A 12,557-nucleotide genomic window follows, 5' to 3' on the forward strand; every position below is an offset into this window, starting at 1 on the left:
TTTTTGCTATGCATTGTTTCTGCTGTCTTTTTGATGTATGCAGCTTATTGCCTCTCTGTTCCACAGTCGACCACCACATACCCATGCAGAAATGCACCCATGCATGTCAATACTGGCACCCTGTGTGTTCGTGTGTGTGTTGTATGATGTGTATGATCACATCCACACTCACTACAACCCCCAGTGCCATACTGAAGCATACTGTCTGATGTCAGACACCTCCCCATACCCTTTGCCTATATAACCTCTGTATGACCAATGTGGTGCATGTGATACCTACACAGTAATGTGTTGTGTCAATCTCACTTGGAATGAGCTATATCCCTGACCCTGTCAAGTGTGTCAATGTGTGTGTGACCCTGTGAGAGTTTGGCTGTGTTGACGCTGGCACCTGTTCATGCAGACAGCCACATGTACATCACCTACCGTTTAGCTACCATATCCCTGTTGCAGATGTCACTCACCATCACATATATGTTCTGTGGACACCATGATAGGTAACCTGTGGCATATCCAACAACTGCATAGGACTGTAACAGCAATACATAGTCAGCAGGGGTTTGATACCCTGTGCTGGTAGGTGTGTGACACAAACATGCTTAGATTTTACTCTCCCACCCCTCCCTGACTTGTCAATGCCTCTGTCTGCCTCTCTCACTCCCTCACTGGTAGATGTGGAGACCTATACCTGCTTTTCTTAGGCAGCAGCATGTGTATTTTAGGTAATGCTCATGATCAGCTGATGGCCTCTTCACGAATTGCAGCCCTGCCCTAGCTGATTGCATGTAGAATAGCTGTGGTATCATTCCCATATCCAATTGCATGGAAACACACTCTAATATCTAGGAACATCATGTTTATGTTGGTCCTTTTCATTCACTGTGAGCAGGAACTTGTTCTGTTGTTTGACAAACAGCACCTCAGATGGAGTGGGGATTTACCTCTGACAACATACACTGTGGAAGCAGAATAAAACACACAGCAGGGGGATGTGCCTGACCTGACTACAGATGGTAAGTGCTGCTATACTGCATTTGGAGTAATGTTGGTTTAACAGGGTGTGTGCGAATATGGCTGTCCTACATGTAGGGTCATCTGGAGACTGGGCAGTGTGTGGTGCCTTTGGTGTCATGTGTTACCGACACAACATGTATCTGTGAACTGCAGAAGGTAGTGTGAGGATTGCAGTCTGTAGATGATGAAAGCCATGACAGTTACTGACTTCATACCCCTCATAGGACATATGTTGCAACAAACCCTGTTACAACAGTAAATGTATGATGTTATCACAGCAACATGTCAATATTGGCCCTGTGTATGTGCTTCCAGCCACAACTCAGTCAACCTTTGTACACTTGTCATGCTTTAAGAGGTGCATATGTGCTGTACACCATAATTAGTGTCATCATTTCTGATAACAAGCCAGTGAGATATCAGACTGCCACACATGTTATGTACGTTAGGGGTTATATTTGATGACATAACCTGGACATATTGTGGTTGTTTGTACAGTACTGAGGTATGTGTACTTATGATGAATGTCAACAGCGTGTGTATTGTTAATATGTACCTTGTCTTGTGTACAGACTGTGGTAGTTGTCATCATCCTAGGTCCCGTCCTATCTGATGTTACATGCTGCTCCACTGTATGTTACCGTATTGGCTTACATGTTTGTGGGGCCATACACACACTTGTCCCATACCACAGTCAGCCATCAGACAAAACTGTGTAGTGGCCCAGTATATGTAGGGTTAGTGCGTGAGTGGCACATATGAGGATGGTGTCGAACAGTCCATATACTGTAATATCATGCTAGCTTGCCATATGTGGCTGTGGCTGTGTTCACATTGGTTGCACACTTTCACACAGGTGTATCTTATCCTGTGCTGTGACATGCCTGTACAGCCTGCTATATATGCAGGTACAAGTGCATTCACCCATAAGAGATGTAGGCCAGTGTTGAGCCAGTCTGCCTGTAGCCTGCACAGTGCAATGTTACATACCTAGCAGCTTAGTGTACTCACCCAGTGAGATATCATGTGCCGATACTTGCCAGATGTACTACTGCCGGGCCTCCCTTAACAGTCATGTATGTCAGACAGAGCAGTGGGATGCTGTACAGATGTATGTCAATATCTAGTGGGTAGTATGTGGCCATGGCACCCCTGTACCAGTGGTTATTACATGTCAGGTCAGACAGGGGTGTGTGAATGCATAACCTATGGTGGCATATGTATACCAGTCGTTATAAGTTATACCAATCTACGTGGCTGTTAACATCCATATTGTCAGGCATGGTACACATGTTTTGCACTATGGGGTTCTGTGTATATCTCTGGACTGTACAGAATGTGTCAGAATGTCCACAAATATTGGCCAATATCTCTGCTGCAGTCGACAGGGGCAGTACGAGTTAGCAACGGTACTTTACTATGATGTCCTTAGGATGTCTGTCGGTAGCCAATAGCACACATGTGGAAAGCAGATGTGACCTCCCACACACACCATGTCTGTGAAGACAATCCCAATTACAGTAGCAATATTATATAGAACTGTAATAGTGCACAGATAAAGGTTTTCCATTCTGTAAACCTGTGTGTGGTGTTTTCTCCTATGACCTCTCGGTGGGTATATGTTGCAGGCAATGATTGTCATTTGTATAGGTGGCCCATACAGTGTCCAGGTGTTCAGGTGTGAACTGTAGGCATAGTGGCTGTTCCTTATTTTGTGCACCTTCTACATATGCATCTTACTGTGCATATTTCTGCATGTGTATGTGTAGTCACATGTATATATGTATATATATATATATATATATATATATATATATATATATATATACATGTATATCTGTATCTGCATATATGTGTCTGTATATATGTATCCTGGGGATGTTGATAGCTTCCACATTTTACATTTCCTGTGGGAGCCAGACTGTACTGCATTATATGTTACCAATACCCGCCTGACATCATACAGGTAGGATGTAGTACTGTTGACATCCTGTGCCCATGTCATGTCAGGTCCTAGTTATGGGATCTGCAACACTTGGTAGTGTATTGCAGGGCAGACGTGATTAGCTGTGGGGGGGTATGCCTATTCGTACAAAACGTATATAGTTTGGAGCCTATCAACCCCATTAACAGTGCATGTGGACATATTTGTTTTTGTTAATCTACCATTGCTATCTACAGAAATATGGCCACATATGCCTATATTGATATATATATATATATATCTGCTTACATATAAATGACTATGTCCGTATATACCAAAACAGATATATATCTGCGTACATATATGTACCTTGCTGTGTATATGTAGACATATAGATGTAGACATATATATGTGTTGATGCAGGCATTTGCATGTATATATGTTCATATATAGTGTTATATATATATATATCTATATATATATATATATATATATATATATATATATATATATATATATCTCGACATATATAGATATGTTGTATCTGTTCCGATATTAATATATTCACACACACACATACATCTAGATGTTGGTATACATTCTCTGTACTGTTGCATGACTGGGCTGTATGATATGTTTCTGAAAACATCAGGTTTGTGTTTGCCTTTCATGGCTTAGTGGTAAATCTCTTTGTCTGTCATGTGCAGGGTCTTGGGTTTGAGCCTTGCATAGGCTGTTTATCTTGTTGCTGTGCAGAACCCGGGCCGTTGGATACAGAGTGATTAAGGCACTTTAAAGCAGCTGTTGTGCGGAGCTGAGCACTGCTAACTTCCGTTAACAGTTTCTAACACTCAGCTTCTAAATTGCTTAGTCTGTGTAGGCAGTGCTTACCCCTGCGCAAACACACTTAAACATGCTTACTTTTGCTTACATATGCTTACTACTGCTTATTTGTGCTTAAACCTGCTTACTAGTGCAATATTCATTATGACACTGATGCTTCACATGTCCAGTTCATAAAGATATGTTATTTAGTGGGTTTTGCAACAAAAATATTGGTTATAACATGCTTTGCCATGTAAATAGATTGCCCTACATTGGGACTCGAACCTGGAATGCCTGCTCCTTAGACAAATACTCTGACCACTACCCTGTTGCTGTGCTGCTTTATTTGCATATATCTTCCTTGTTATCCTCTTCAGCTTTTTAAGCTGCTTTAGCCGTAGCTAAGCAACGGGCACACCCGCGCACCTACGGTTAGCTGTATTCGGATTTATAAATAAAAATAAAGGGGTTTCTTCATTTGATTTTTATATACTATTTCTGTTGTACACATGGGGAACTGTTGGTAGGGATATGTGGACACCTATGAGCGATCTTGCTCATTTATTACCACTTTCTGCTGTTCTACATTGCAGGGGCTTGTTTATTCTGAGAGCTCTGCTCTCAGACACACCTCCTGCACTCGTACACGCTCCGTGTAAGCCTAGGTGCTCGGGCAACACACCTTTATTAATATGCATGGCTCACTGCCATCCTGCTCCTATATGGGCGCTTCCGTGCAGGACTAATCTAGTCCTGCACAGAAGATTAGTGAATCCAGGGATAACCTTTCAAGAAGAAATGCAATAATCTTAAAGGCAACTGAAGCAAGATTTTGCATCTCCACCTAAAATGACACTTGAACTTCTCAGGACATATAAAGAATGTCAGATCTAACATCTTGATTTGAATTATTTTAAATATTGCCTCTTGTACAGAAAGGCGTTACAGAACTCCCTTGTAGAACTGTAAATAAACTGCTAGACTAGAATAAAATAAAAACACATAAAAAGAGGACAGTGGAAGCAACATAGCTATTTAAAAAATGTTATTGTATAAAATTTACCATACAGATACTCAAGAAACTAACTGGTTATTACTAAGTCACCCGAAATAGTATAAATCCATCTAAAGTTGTGTTAATTACGTTTACATATCCTGAAGAAGCCTCTTTTATTAGCTTGTGAGATAAAGATGTTAAACCTTTTTGTTAATACAGTATTGTTTGCATCATCTCATTTTTGATCTTTTTCATTTCCATTGGATAATTGTGGTTTTCAGCTGGATGTAACTTTCAATAAATGGTTTATTAGTTTATTAGACCACTGGAATACTAGACCACTAGAATAAATATCCCTGTATATATCACATATATCACATGCATCATAATACAAGTATTTATGTGTCTATATATTTATATATATATATATATATATATATATATATATATATATATATATATAGATGTGTGTGTGTGTGTGTGTGTGTGTGTGTGTGTGTATATATATATGTGTGTGTGTGTGTGTGTGTGTGTGTGTGTGTGTGTATATATATATATATATATATATATGTGTGTGTGTGTGTGTGTGTGTGTGTGTGTGTGTGTGTGTGTGTGTGTGTGTGTGTGTATATATATATATATATATATATATATATATATATATACATATTTATATAGGTAGAAATAGGTACGATATAGGTACAGTCATGTTGCTAAACACTAGGAGTGTTAGCATGAAACTGCACTCATTGCAAGTATTCCTTGCCCTGGAGGATGCTGACATTTGTGCAGTCACTGAAACCTGCTTCAAAGCTGCAGAGAGCACCCCAACCTTACCAGGTTACTTCTCCTACCATACTTTCAGACTCCAGTTGGAGAGCTACAAAGCCAGTTGAGGTGAAGTTTCAATATTTATCAAAGACGTACACACCTCCAAGGTGGTGAAATGGTATGATGCACAGGAGGCACTCCAAGTGCAGCTAACTGTTGACAAAACACCTATTCAAATCATAGCTAGCTACAGACCCCCAACCATGACTGAGGACTCCCACTCCACCTGTCTGGACTTACTTGAATCCATCAAGATTCAACCCTCTACCCTGATCCTGGGTGACTTTAACTACCCGATCCTAGAGTGGAAGACCTATTCTAGTATAAACATGAATGCTCTGAGATTCCTCAACTTTGTTTGATAGATCAGTTGGTCAGCACCCCTATGAGAGGAGAACATATCCTGAACTTGGTCCTAATCAACATGCGTCACCACTATAGCACCACTACAGTGTCATCCTCCTTGGTAAGATTCGACCATAAAACAATCACTTTCAAAGTCACCATCTCCTCTGACCCCCCCCCCCCCCCCACACACACACACACACACACACGCACACACCTTGTCAGGGTCAAACAAAAAAAACTTCCAAAGCTGACTGCAATCTCCAGAGAGCAGGTATACATAGCTTCACTGCCACTGTCCCTTCAGTTGGAATTAACACTAATGTCCAAGCCTACACCAAAATACTATATGAGCACCTACACAGCTGTATGGACTCAGCAATACCTGACAGAACCAAATCATCTTCCTCAAGGAAGAGTAAACCTCTCTAGCGGACAGCAGTAATATACAGACTCTATAATAAAAGGAAAAAAATTGCTGCCCAGGACCAAGAAAAAGCAGGTGCCAAGTTGGAAACAATCTCTCCTTTGTCTGAAGAAGGAAATAACATTACTGGTGAAATCCTTAGGCTAACTTTGAGTCCAAACTGGCCAAATCCACTAAGGACAATCAAAAGGCCTTCTTCACATATGTCCTCAGTCTCAAAGGTAACACCAAAATATTCTCTGAACTGGTGGTCAATAACACAACATACACAAATGCCATAGATATAGCCAACCTGCTGGCAGACAGGTTCAGTGAAAACTTCATAATCCTGTACCCCACATCAGTAAACCAGGACATCCCCAGCACCTGCTCCCCTCCCCTCATCACCAGGGAGCAGGTCTTTAATGCCCTGTCAAAGGCAAACAATACAGTCTCCATGGGACCCGATAACATCTCTGACTGTATCCTACATGAACTCAGGTATGAGCTCTCAGCTCCATTAGGGACCCTATTCAACCAAAACCTGAGCACCGGCTTTGTTCCAACTGAATGGAGGACAGCCACTGTCATCCCTCTACACAAAGGTGGAGCATCCACTGGCACAGACAATTATAGGTCCATCAGCCTACCTAGCCTGATCTGCAAGGCCGAGAAATGTATCATCATGGATATTATAAACCCCACAAAGTTTGCTTTTGTCAAAGGAAGATCATGCCTGTTAAACTTGGTCAACTTCTTCATAACAGTGAAAATCAAAAGGTACTGGAAAAGTAAAGTCCATACACCACTAAATTTATTAAAAACTGTTTATTTCACAAGGTATACGCACTTTCATTTTAAATACTTTAAAATGTCATCAGATACATTCTACTACTGATTTTCATTCATTTAAATATACTTAATTTGTCATGTGACATCCCTATATTCATTCTTAAAGTGATACAATGCTTATGATCATTCAAAATCCACCTACATTAAAATGAAATGAATTACTCACATTGTTACTACAATAAATATAAATAAATATATCCCATATGAATCATGAACAACTGGACCCGTCTAACAAAAAAAATTAATTATCTCTCCCAAGATTTTAACTTCAGTACTGGGGCTATACTGACATAGTCATTAAGCCCCGGATATCTATATGCTTCTAATCGCAGTTGCCATTTCAGTTTCTGCTGTTCTAAAACTGCAGTCCATGGGCAATTCCTCGCATCTTTGTCCAGTTTTACCAATATACTAAATTTAAAACTATGCTCAAGGTATTCATCTAGATGTCTAAACAGAACATTTGTGTTTTTTCTTTTTTTCACCTCATATATATGCTCTTAAATTCGGTTACATAATTTTTGTTCTGTTTTTCCGATATAAAACCCTTCACATGTTTGGTATCTAGCCACATATATAACCCCACAATTGTTTCACAATGAAATCACCCTTGTACATACAAATTCTTACCCCTTAAATTAATAACATTCCCTTCTAATATATATCTGCAGTAATTGCATCTCAGGCTCAAGCTTGGACTATGTTTGCCTTTTATGGAATGGCACATTTCCCTGAAGTATTCAGTGTGATAGATTGCACTATGATGTAATTAGGGCCACTCTTGGTCCACAGGGGGAGTGGTACTGCAAAAGCAGAGGCTTCCATTCCATCAGTTGCCAAGTAGTTTGTGGTGCATAGGGATGCATCAGCAACATCTCTGGCTAGTATCCTGGCAATGCACATAATTCCCATATCTGGCACACTAGCTCACTTTACTGCCTTTTCTTGCATGTGTATCCAGCATTCATCTTGTTGGTAAGTTGAACATTTTTTTTGTTCTTTTTTTAATTTGAGTAAGTAGTTATTCATGTAAACATATTTGCTGTATATTAATCTTTATTTTCTTATTTTGTCTTTCCTCCCCTTTCTCTCTAGTTCTCTCTTTTTTTTTGTTTTGTAAGGGGATGCTGGATATGCATTGGAGCCATGACTCATGACTCCAGTGAGAAATCTATCTGGAGTTCTGCAGGAAAAACATTGCACATCCCTGTCGTAGACTTGTATTGTGATTAAGAGGGTGTTTGGCCTCTCAAGAGCCATTTCATGTGCTTGGATGAGTCTGGGATGATCAACAGTATGACCCAGCTACTGCATGTAGGATGCTCACTGCTTGTTGCATTCTACAAAATATGATCATGTACTGGTCTGGAGGTGAAGTGACTCCTGCTTTTGCTGCAGCTCCCAGTACTAGTCCCAATTTGACTAATGATGACCAGCTGACAGCAGTAGTAGTAAGGGACCCCATCCAGCAGGCTTGTGCATGCCATGCAGACGTGCCGGTTAAGAGAAACATCTAGTCCATACTTGTGGCTTAGGACATTCAGGTTATGATTAATGCATGCAGTAATACCTGTGGGCTATGCTATGTGGAACATGGTCTACTATCACTGCTCATCTGACATTCTATCTCATTTTGGAGTGCAACTAGCGAGACCTCAGAGGTTTCTAACAAAGAAGATCAAGGAAAATCCAGCATGTGCCTTACACAGACCGACTAAAGTCCCTGTCACTATACTCTGCATTGTATAGACTTCTTAGGAGAGACTTATACCTGGCTTACAGAACAATCTCAGACTTGAACCTAATGAAATTGCTACATATCTGTAAATCAAATGGGAGTAGAACTACCCACTACAGGGATCTAAATATGGTCTGCAACTTCCGGCCCCAAAATCTGGACAATACCAAGAAAGGAGGGGGGGTATCCATATTCATCAAGGACACCCACACCTCAAGACTGGTGGCAACGCACGATGCATCGGAGACCATCCAGGTGCAATTAACCATAGGCAAGACTGCTCTGCAAATTGTAGCATGTTACAGGCCACCCTCACAAACTCAGGAACCTCACATGGCCTTCCTGAAAACACTAGAGGAGATAAATGTATCACCAAACACCATCATACTAGGTGACTTCAATTACCCTAATATAGACTGGGAACACTACTCAAGCCCAAACACCCTAGCCCAAAAGTTCCTGGAATTCATAAACTCAAATGCCATGGAACACCTAGTCACCATCCCCACAAGAGGAGATAACATACTTGATCTCATCATCACGAACATGGGAGCACAATGTTCAACACCGGAGGTGTACCCCTCACTGGTGAGATCAGACCACAAACTAATCTCGCTGGAGGTCCTCATCCCACCGCCACCTGAAATAAAAAAGACCCCAGTAAAGAACTTCTCAAAGCCGACTTCACACTTCTAAAGACTAGTGTGGTCTCCTTTAAGGCCCCGAGCAGCGGAAAACAGTACTCAAGCCGCTGAATCACTTACAAATGCCTTCTACCAGCACCTGCAGGACTGCATGGATAAGGCAATCCCAAGCAAAACAAAGACTCTTTGTACCAAAGGCAAGCGTCCAGTCTGGTGGACCCCAGCCATAAACAAACTCTACAACAAAAGGAGGAAGCTACTACAAGATAGAGCAAAATCCTTAAAAGGTAAGACACCCTTGATCACTATAAGTAAAAACTAAGAGCTCTCATAAAATCATCCAAAGCAAATTTCGAGAGAAAATAGCTAAAGACTCAAAAGACAATCATAAGGCCTTCTTTAGCTATGTTAGAAACCTGGGAGGAAACTCCCAGATATGCTCAGAGCTAGTTCAAAATGATGTGAAGATTACTGATCCTACAGACATTGCCAACATACTGGCTGACAGGTTCAGTGCAAACTACCCTCCCCCAAAAGTAAAGATATCTATACCAAACGATTGCAGCCCCCAAACATCTCCAGCGCCCAAGTGAGAACTGCTCTCTCCAAAGCAAAAACACAGCATCCATGGGACCTGATGGTGTCCCCGGCTGTGTGCTCCATGAACTCAATGAGGAATTAAACCCACAGCTAGGACAGCTGTTTAATCAAAGTCTTACCTCTGGATACGTACCCAGGAGTGGCGCACTGCAACTGTGGTACCACTTCACAAAGGCGGTGCCTCCACCGACCCTGGAAATTACCGCCCATTAGCTTGACAAGCCTTATCTGCAAAGCCATGGAGAGGATCATAATGGACCTCATAAATAAAGACATAGGGAATTTGCAGACTTTGGATCCAACCCAGTTTGGCTTTGTCAAAGGCAGATCATGCCTTTTAAACTTGGTTGACTTTTTCGAAACAGTCACCAAAGCCATTGATGAGGGAAAGGCAGTCCATACAGCCTACCTCGATCTGGCTAAGGCCTTCGATACAATACCCCATTCGGGTATCATTGAAAAACTCATCAGCTTAAATGTCAACCCATACATCACAAGATGGGTTGCAAACTGGCTGAGTGACAGAATCCACAGGGTCAGAGCTGCTGGCGCCATGTCAGACTCAAAGCCTGTCACAAGTGGTGTCCCACAGGGCTCAGTCCTGGGCCCACTCTTGTTTGGCATCTACTTTTCCAAGTACAAGCAAACACAGGAGGGTTATGGCTGACAAAGTTTGCAGATGACTGCAAACTGCGGGCCATAGTAGAAAACACATCTGACACAGATATCCTTCAGAAGGGTCTCACAGAAACGGATAACTGGTGCCAGAGCCACGGCCTAAAGTTAAATGCCAAAAATGCATAGTCATACCCTTCGGGAAAAACAAGGTTACCCCTAGCTACCAAATAGGTGGCAATCCACTGAGCACAGAAGAAGTTATCAGGGACCTGGGGACCCAGGTTGATAGTAGTCTGTCATTCGACACCCATGTAGCTAAAGTAGTTAGGAAGACCTTCTACATTGCCCACCTTATCATGAAGGGATTCTCATCTAGATCAAGGGAGGTCATAGTCTCCCTTTACTCATCACTCATCAGACCAATGATTGAGTACAATGCCCCATTCGGAATGTATCTGACCCGACACTTGCAGCAGCTGGAGAGGCCACAAAGTTCCTCACCAAAAGGATAAAGGGTCTCAAAATCTGTCCTATGCTGCCCGACTGAAAGAACTCCAGCTCTATTCAGTCGCCACCGCTTGCTCAGAGGTGACCTTTGCCTAACATACAAGGCCATGTCAAACCCAGATTTGATGAATATGCTTCACCTCAAAAATCTAGATCCATCAGAGCCACAAGGGCGGAGACTTAAACCTTGACACGGCTATTAATAGGACGTGCTGGAGGGATAGATTCATCACCCAAAGACTCCCTATGCTGTGGAACAAAATCCCGGTACATGTGAGGCAGAGCACCTTGCTGGCCTTGTTCAAGAGAAATCTTGACCAATGGATGGGAGATCGCAGATATACCCCAGGGATTACCTCAGTGTCACTGCTCGACAGAGGCACAGCAAAATAATGGGTATAGTTCCCCATACTAAAGGGGTGGCGTAAGCCACAAAACGATGGGCTAGGCTTGTAAATGCCCTCGGGCAGATAGCCTAGTATGAACCTATGAACCTATGAACCTAAATAGGATATGCTGGAGGGACAGATTTGTCTCCCCGCAACTGCCGTGTCTTTGGAATAGGCTACCAATTCATGTGAAACAAAGCGCCTCTATGACACTGTTCAAGAGGAACTTGGATGAGTGGATGGGCACCATAAATTCTTACCAGGGATAGAGACCACAAACCTTTTGGACATGGGCAGTCATTACTAAATGCAATATTGGGCATTGACTAGCATTTCTGTGGTATTACATTGGAATGAAACTGCTATGCTTGAAATTATCTCCAGGCCGATAGCCGAGTAATCTCCTAGGATCCTATGATTTTAATTTTTTTTATATTGCTAGCTGTTTTCCTGAGTTATCACTAATTCCTGTTCAGTGATGGTGAAAGGCAGTGAATCAATAAATAAGTTGACAGTTGCACATGCTGTAGTTAATAGCTTTTTGGTTTATTTACTGTATTTATTTATTATGAAATAGAAAGTGCTACTGGTAAAAGTGAAACATTTAATTTTCATTTGCCATTTATGTGTAAAGAATTATGTTACACTGCACATCAGATGTCTATCTTACTGTCATTAAAAATAATTATGATTTCATAAACTTTCATTGTTTGTGCAGTGATGAGGGTGCACTGATAGAGGTTAAGTGTATATGGCAGGATGATTATTTTAATGTGTCATTTCTGTTTGATGTGGTTCTTATGTAACTGTAAGCATATGGAACAGTAATACATTGCTTTTCCCCCACTGTTCAGTCATGTACTTAAG

This window comes from Protopterus annectens, chromosome 7.part0 (genome assembly GCF_019279795.1).
Source record: "Protopterus annectens isolate FY-2018-M chromosome 7.part0, PAN1.0, whole genome shotgun sequence".
NCBI classification, from domain to species: domain Eukaryota; kingdom Metazoa; phylum Chordata; order Ceratodontiformes; family Protopteridae; genus Protopterus; species Protopterus annectens.